The following is a 9,173-nucleotide window of genomic DNA, read 5'->3' on the forward strand; positions in this document are numbered from 1 at the left end:
AGAGCGTGGTCGTTTGAGAGAAATCACGCGTCCACAACTTATGCGCATGCGCGGCACTCGGATCGGACGTTTCATTCGAGCTAAAATTCGCTGGTACCCCAATGACAACGAAATTGCGCAGGTCAAGTAAAAGACATAGTGTTTGATAGGAAGGGATGTCTCTTCTGTAACGCTAGGTGCTTTCGAGTTACTGCAAGCAGTATGAGTTGCCGTCACGAAAGTGTTTCGCTCCTTTGTGCTCTAGGAGTGGGTTGGAAACTTTTGGTTCATACACTATTGCGATCCCAATGAAGGCATCTGAGGGATGTTGGCCGTTCCGTGGGACTGCTTGCGTCCTTCAACAAGACGGGCGTATCACGTACCTGTTCTTTGTTTTTAGGGCGTTGCAGTCTTGTTTTTGAAACGCTATGCAACGTGGATCAATAAGAAGATCTGGAGAAATGAAAAAGCAAAAAGAAGAGAGAAGTAATATCAGTGGTGGATATTATACCGGATAATGCTTTATTACACTGAGTCGCCGTTGGCGTTACCACGGAAATATTGGCGCAATATGGCCATAATGGGCTTGCCAATATGGGCAGCCCATATTGGTCCAATATGGAGGCTGGTTGCGCTCCCCATGTTTGTCCGATATTGGCAGCCCATATTGGACCACTATTAGTAATTTTGGCAACCCATATGGGTCCAATATTGGACCAATATTGGCGTGATGCTTGGGGTACGTGACTGTGACGAGGCGCAGACGAAACGGATCCAAACTTTGGTACTCCATGCGACTACAACAAAATTGGCCGCAGCTAGATCGGCAGACCGCGAAGTTTTCACAGAGTGTTAACGAGTCTTTCGGCCCATGTTACACTGTACTTATATCAGTTGAGCACGCTTTTAAAACTACAATGAACCCCCGTTAATCTGACATACTCGCTTTATGACCGTTTTTCTCGGGAACCGTTCCGCTCCTCCTCGTTAATATGGCAATCCGTTTTTCGGACAATGACCAAGATTGTTGTCACAAGTAGCGTCAAACACATGCATTATCTTCCCGCTATTATGACCGCGACACATCACCCTCAGAGTAGCCCCCAGGAGAGGCTATCTCGTACCTCGCTCAGAGGGTGACAGGTGTTAAAGTAAAGTAGGGCGTCAAGGTTTGGGATGTCCCCTGAAATCGCTGACCTCGGGATTATACTCATATCAATTTTCGAGCAACAGAAGTGCTTAAAAAGACGGGGACCAGGTCACACTATGCTGTTGTTTTCACGTAAGGATGGCCGAAACAAAACGGAAGAGGGATTGGCCGTCGGAATGAAGAGCGGCGTTACTCGAAGGAGGCAAGCGTAGCGCTATTGGTTGCGTTGTTATTTTTTTTGAGCAGATTACGGTCAATAACGTGTCCGCAAATGATGGTGCTACTGTCCATTTAGAAGAATTAATGACTGAAAATTGTTTGACGTCGTCATTGTTAACACATTCTTCAGAAAATAAATCATAATTACGTTGGCTTTTGTTGTGAGTAGCGGAGTAGATCCGCGGAGGGTGCGTTTCTCCTTAATATGACAATTGGCTTTATGACCAAAATCTGCGGGAACGGCAGTGGCCATATTAACGAGGGTTCACTGTACTTGTTTACAAATATTGTGTGTTTTAGGACGTTTTGCTCTCCTTCAATATTATTACCTGTACGTCAAAGCCTGGTCTCGAGGCTGGGCACTCGGTGCGCCGAAGTGAGGTGAAGTGACTTTGGGGAACTCACTAAATCATTAGTGCACTTTCTGCCGAGTGTCAGTAAAAGATGCCGTGTGATAGCACGCGAATGATACTAAGTGCAAGTGTCACGCGCTCAAAGTGACACTAAATTAGTCTATCTGACAGGAGCATAAGAGTTCTGCATCCTGCAATCTGCCCAGTGGAGACTCTGCCGCATGCAAAAGGCACACGGTACACCACACCTTGTTGACACACACCCTACCCTCTGGTCCTTGTCAAGCCGTTTCTTGTAGCCATCTGTAGATTTTCTCGTTTTCGGCGAATATTTTTTGCTGAAATTCGACGAAATTTTGCTGAAATTTTTCGACCACCAAGAACCAGGTGTTTTTGGCGATTTTTTTGATGATGTTATTGATGAAAAAAAAACGAGAAACATGAAGCATATGGAAAAAAGTTCAAATTTATTTATTATTCATGAGACTCGTTGCAGCAGACCATCTACAACTAGCACTCGTCGTAGTAATTGCCATGTACATATTCAGAGGTTCACATGACATCGGCAACCGCTCCTTCCTGTAAAAAGTATTTAAATTCGAGAATGGCCACGTTAGTGCTCCACGTTAGCGCTAGACACAGGCATTGACAGCAAGTCCGGTACATCAGAAGCGAGCGGTCGTCCGGTCTATAGACGATATTTATTGCTTGATGCACATTCCGAGAATGGTGATGTTGATGTGGTCTTGCAATTTGTCGGACGGTCGCTGCAAAAACAGAGCACTACACTGTTGCTGTCGGGCCTACAGTGGCATTTTTTAATTCCTTTTTGCACTCACATAATTAATATTCTTCTGATGTGGAAATCCATTTTAAATACTGCGAGTATTGGAAAACAATATTGTTCAGGGCTCGTCTCAAACAACTTCTTTCTCATACCACTCATCTAACGTCCCACATGTAATGAGAGACGTACAGTTTAATGATCGGGCCGGAAGAAGGGGATCACTGAGCGTTCACCTTGCAGGTGAACACCTCACCAGGGTTCAACTGCTGTTGTTCCAGTTGTGAAATCGTCGCGTGAACGCCGCGAACCACTCAAGATTACTTATGATCGTGTTAAAAGTGCTTTCAGTGTTGTGTTCCTCGTGCTGTTGTTCGGTGCTTGGGCTAGGTTGCTAGAGGCATCATTCAAAGTCTCAAAACCATGACCACAGTGAATTATGTTTTATCGGTTAAACTGTAAAAAAAGAAAGAAAAAAGAACACTACTCTTTGGTGTAATGCCGAACGCGTACGAAATTCGATAGCATTGTGGCAGACGAACGATGGACCCTGCGCTGTCACCGTACATGAGATCCGTGCGGCGCAATGGCAAACCCGACCATAGGCTGGTATGGGCCTCGTGCGGAAACACGGGTTTCGCCTGCAAACGCGTTAACTTCTTGTTGAAGTCACTGTACTCTTTTATGCCCGTTTCCGAATATCTGGCCCAGTGTAATGGCGGCACGCTTTGTCGCACACCGCTTCCTAGCATTATAATACTAAAAGCGCAGAAACACAACACAGAAGGGAGAGAACCCTCACCAACATATCCATCAACTAGCCCACGCTATGAACCGCACGCCGCTTACGTTCCTCATTTTCAGTCACCACCTCTGCATCTTCCGCAGCAGTATATCCGGCACTAGAGCCCTGCACGGGCCGGGCCGGGCTTGTTATTGGCTGTGTGCTCCGGGGCTGGCCGAGCCCGGGCCGACAAAATCCGCCGGCACCGCGGGCCGGGCCGGGCCCGGGCCGACAAATATGTTTCCGAGAGTCAGGCTCGCCAAGGTCACGCAGCTAGTTCCACACAATGGAGGACTATTAGTTCATATCATCACGCGCTTGCGTCATTCCTGGGCATGTTTCCAAAGACAAGACATTTTTCGATGCGCCCGGGCCGGGTCGGGCCCGGAAAAGTCGGCCCGTGCAGGGCTCTATCCGGCACATCTGCGAACTCTATACATGCACGAATGCTCAGCAGCACATCGCCTACGCTGTAACTCAACGGCTCTCAGCGGCGTTCGTGTTGCTAGACGACGTGGACGACATCACGTGAGACGCGTTGTGACACACTGAGCGACTAGCGGCATGGCCGAATGGGTAGAAGCGTCCGTTCGTAGGTGGTAGTCAAAGTCGTGCGGAAGATTATAAGGTTGTGTATTCGAATCCTAACAGCGGCTGTGCTGTCTATGGTTTCCCCTGTTTTTTTTTGTGGGGGGGGGGGGGCGGAAACCAACCCCATGTTCATCCCTCGTTCCAGCTGTCCTCTATCCATCCGTCGGCGGCAGTTCGCCACTCACTCCCATGGTTCCTCCGTAACGCTAACAGCGACCACAAGGAAGCACACATGAGGGAGCTTTGCACATCGCACGCGCTCTACGAAAAAAGCAAGGTGAAATCTGTCATATTTAAGATCAGCAACGTGATGCCAGCCACTACAAAGGAGCTTGGCTCATCATATTTTCGGAATCGTTATCGTAAAGTCCATCCGGTCTGCCAAACTAATCCTTCAAAATATCCTCCACTGAACCTGGGCCGTGGTAAAGAGACAATCGAGGGGGATATAGCGCATCGCAAGACTCCACGGACGCCCCCCGCTTCACCGAGGCCGAAAAGTGCGTTAAAGAAACGATATCTCAACAACGCATTGGTTCCGGCACCGTGCACCAGAGATTTCCTGCGCTCGGGAACCTCGGGGGGTCGAACGTTTCCGGAATCCTGCCCTGCGGCACACAAATACAGGTTGGCTCACCTTACGTGTAAGTCTACTCCTAATTATTGACACTAGAAGTTTTATTAAAAGAAGAAGAAGAACATAGACAAACGTGGCCTTTCGTTTCCATGAACGCCCCGTTGCCTGCAATTCATTACCATCGCAGTTTCGCCTGCCTGTCAGTAGGAGTGAGAAAGATGAGTACGGTAGGCTAGGGAAATTCAAGTAGTGACTCCCCCGCTCATTTCGATTTCACAGAGCGTTCGCTTTAAAGGCCGTTAGAGTGGCGGAGTAGGCGTGATGAGTTGCGCTCCCTAAGTGCGTTTTGCGATGAGGTGCTGATGGGCAATGCGATGGCTAGTGGCCCGGGGGAAAAGCGGTCAACGAGGGGAGCGGGTATGCCATTTGAAAAATTTATAACGTTATGCGGACAACCGGCTGGAGACTGAAAACTACTTCGAAATATACTGCATGATGTCGTTACGACAGCACGTTCCTCTGTCCCTCTCGGCACACGTACCGAGAAAATTACTTACATAAAGAAGAAAGGCTAACTAAAAAACATTCAGTCGTACTCGCTTCGAATATCCCGATGTTGAACGATATCTCAACTCTACCCTGCGATAGGTTACTCGGGGTACGTTCAAAAATAATGACGGCTCCAATACGTCATCCAATTTGTGCCCAGTCTCACGCTTTTGCGCTACGGAGTTTGTTCACCAACTGGCCTGCATCTACGTCATACTGTCAGAAGGAGCTTTCTTCATTTTCTCCGATAATGAGTGTGATGAACGTAGAACCATCCATTCATTGAACGTGACTTTTTCACTAATAGTACCATAATGTGTACTTACCAGTTCTTCGGTGTCGTACCCAGGTCATTCAGCTCCTTGTGCCCAGAGCTATTTATTTATTCATTTATTTATTGATATTTTTATGGTGCCCATGAACAGCAGTTGCCTAGGTGATGGTGCAACCTAAATTAAAACACAATCAACAACATAATAGAAACTAGTAAAGGTAATAGTGGCACATCTAGAACATGTGAGATACTCAAGTACAGAAATACAGGGTCTGAAACAGTGGTAAGTGAGCAGTCACAACATATTAAACTCAACAGAGAATCACACTATAGAGTTAGAATTGTAGAGATGAAAGACTTAAAGTTCGCGAAAATGTCCAAATCACACTGACGAGAGATATTATTCAAATTAGCTATGACACGCGATAAAGGACAGCTACCACAATGCCTATCGACATGAAATACGTGTGAAAATCTAAACATCTTAGCTGGGGCGTTAATATGTACGAGGGAGAGAAGTGATGGACAATCAAATCTAGAATGGATTACATTATACAGAAAAACAAAATCGTGACACCTACGATGAAGGGACAACGTTCTAAGTTTAAGTTTATTAAGCAAATGATAATAGTCGTAGTACGTGCTGATTCCGACGTACCTATCATAAAATATTCGAATAAAACGCCGTTGAACATTTTCGATCATTTGCTGTCGTGAAGCGTTAACTGAGTTCCATGAAGTAGAGGCAAATTCTAAGGGGGAATCCTAAAGAAGGATCCGAAAATGACTTCGTAATACGCGCAATGAGGCCGAGCTTTCTCATGGCAACAGATGTTATCTTTTTCACGTGTAGATTAAAAGACAAAGATGAATCAAAAAAGACGCCGAGGTCGCGAACGACACTTTCTCGCCTTATTCCCGAAGGTTGAAGGATGTACGTGTAATCAGCTATGACCCGCAGATCTCGCTCGGTAGTACCCCGGATGGTGTCGCCGCCTGTCCGCAATGTCGGCCCATAGTAAAACCAAAGCCACCTCTAATAACAAAGCTACATCTACCCCTATGATCGTCCAGGACTGCGTCACTTAGGTACTACACAAATCTGAATATTTTCATTCGTGTAAAACAATTAAGAGCTGCACCGCTCAACGTGTATTTTCAAACCAGGCCACAGTGGCTGTCATCGAGTTTATGGGTACATGTATTTAACGCTTATCAATCGATGAACCCACTTGCGGTATACCTATATGCCGATGTTACCCGCGCAACAATGGCACAGCACCACCTTCTTACCTGCGAACAACATAGAAAGAAGGTTTTCGCTGTGCTGTTTCCTTTCGTATGATGAAGAATAGGGCGCTCACGATAGCAATTAGACGCTGTCCTGATTAATGAGGGCAATGGGGCGTTTCAGCAGAAGCAACTTAGCCGTTGCAGCCCTTCTTCCAAAAGAACTAATCAACAAGAACTAGAGAAGCCCGAATTCCGCCATTTAGTGCCTAACCCCCATTTTCTTCCACTTAGTGTAATTAACCTAATTGAACGAGCCATTTTCTTAGATCCAACTCAACTCGCAGGCAACCGACCGATTCCCGGACTTTGAAATTGTTCTTACTTGTGAGCTCTGATTTTACATTTCTATATATCTTGTTTGCGGAGGTTTTCCTAACGTGGAAGGCTACTCAAAAAGCACACAAGTGCGTCGACAAGCGTCTCCGCAAATTGGAGCAAGAAAGATCTGTCACACGTTGGCGGTGCAGAAAGCACGCGACGGTGCATTATTTATGGCGAATTCAGGAGGTCCTTTTCGTGCAGAAAAAGTTGTACTGGCTCGAGCGTGCATGTTCTGCTGGTCGTTTCACGGCAACAGGCGGCACGTTCCGCTTGTCGTTCGCGTGCAGCGTGCGCTCGCGAGCACCGAATCTGTGCAGATTAAGCCACACCGAGAATATTGGCGGTGTGGACCGGAACACGAGCTATCAAGTTCCGCTTTCCGCTCGTTCTCTCCCTCCTTTCCATTGTTTACACTTGCTCAACATGGCCGCCATGAAACCGGTAGACCTACTGCTCATGTTGGATGCTTTAGATGAGTCAAGATCGTCGAGTTCAGACAGCTTAACCAGTAGCAGTAGTTACACCTTGCTTTATGCGGCGGCGTTCGACAGAGCTTTTTGTCCACGGGCGAAGCGTCCGAAGGTGGAGAACTATACGTCGTGGACACTGTTTCGCGCTACTCGGACGATGATGCTATAAATGTGTGTTGAGGATGTGGATTCTGGCATTGTCACGTATTTTATGTTTAAAGTGGTTATTAAAGTGGTTGCCCTGTAGCCGCGATTCCATCTTGTACATCAGTTGCGTGAGTTTTTGGCCAACACTTGGACTATCTAGGGACCTGGGGACCTGCTGTTATTGGTAGTGCTGTTTTTCCACCTTGTACTGCGGCGCACAAGTACATCAATCTGTCTGAAACGCAGCTATACTGAGCACTGTCACCACGTGGCAGATTGACATTTGTATCGTCTGTGCTAAATCATGGGTATCATTATGGTGCGACTGCAGATGTATGACAGATCACGTGATCTGAGAACACAGGCATGCTCATTTTTTTGCAAGATTTCCTGGCAAATCTCACATGCTATGCATTGTTGACAGCTGTCATAACACTGATGTCATGACATGGTGGCGACACGGATGTCAACGACACTCCAGCTTCCCACTGGTGTGATCTGTGCACTTGTTGTGTAGTCTCATATGCTGTAAGGCAAATCTTGAAGAAAAGAAAAACACTTCCTTCTGTAATCAGGTCACAAGTATTAAATACATCTGCATTCACATCCACATTGCATTCATGCCTCTATTTTTCATGAATGTCCAAATGCCTGTAATTTCGTTCTGTTGCGTCTGTCTTCAATGTGTTCTAAATAGCTGAGTTCGAGCAATAAGTATACACTCTAAATCTTTTCATACCTTTAAAGGTGTAATAACGTGCATGGCGCACGCCTTTTTAGGTGTAATTTTGGTAACATCATAATGAAGCACGGTTTCGCACAAATTTTCTTTCCCCGAGTGTTGTCTGTCCTCCAAAAATTCTGTCTTGCAACATCTCAACATTGTTCAACAGTATTGTAGACACTTGCCCGTGCTCGATTATCGATAGCGATGCATATATGCATTAGCTCGTACCTACGATATCCAAGACATCATGAAAGCAAGATTTGCACTGACACTTGATCTTTAGTAATGCTTTCCGAATTTTGTAAAATATCATCCTGGAGATGCAATGTTACGCAACCAGGTTGAATGTGCATAGCGCACACCTTTAAAGGTGTGAAAAAGTTTACAGTGTAGAATAGTAGATATTGTAGTAATACTGCATGAACCAAACCAATAACCACTTCTAATATACACTTCACTTCACTATACTTTCAATTATGTTGCAACTTTGTTCTCCGTACACCAGTACAGGTACGTGCTAACTGCCCACGGTTCTTCCTTTTTGACATGTCCTGTATATTACCTGATAGGAACAGATACTCCCATTTCGTACTAGCTCACCTCTGCCTTGACTCACACTCCACCCCTAAATGCACACCAGTGAATGAAGTATGAACGCAATATGCGCATACTAGCGTCACAAAAATCTGATGTAATTAAGAGTGTTGTTATCAGCATCATTACAAATGATTCTAATATGTATGAATATGTCACTCGAAACCCCACAGGAAAGAGTGCCTAGATGCTGTTACAATGCAAGACACCACAGCACTCATTTACATTTGGAAAGATTGAAGCTTCCTTCGTTCACATCATCACAAGGAGAATATGTGGCACCTCAAGCGTATTTAGTTTGTTCCAGGAAAGCAGTTCTTCAATGCAATACGCGAAGAAAACTAATTGTCGTACAGGTATG

Source organism: Ornithodoros turicata, chromosome 5, assembly GCF_037126465.1.
Source record: "Ornithodoros turicata isolate Travis chromosome 5, ASM3712646v1, whole genome shotgun sequence".
Taxonomy (NCBI): Eukaryota; Metazoa; Arthropoda; class Arachnida; order Ixodida; family Argasidae; genus Ornithodoros; species Ornithodoros turicata.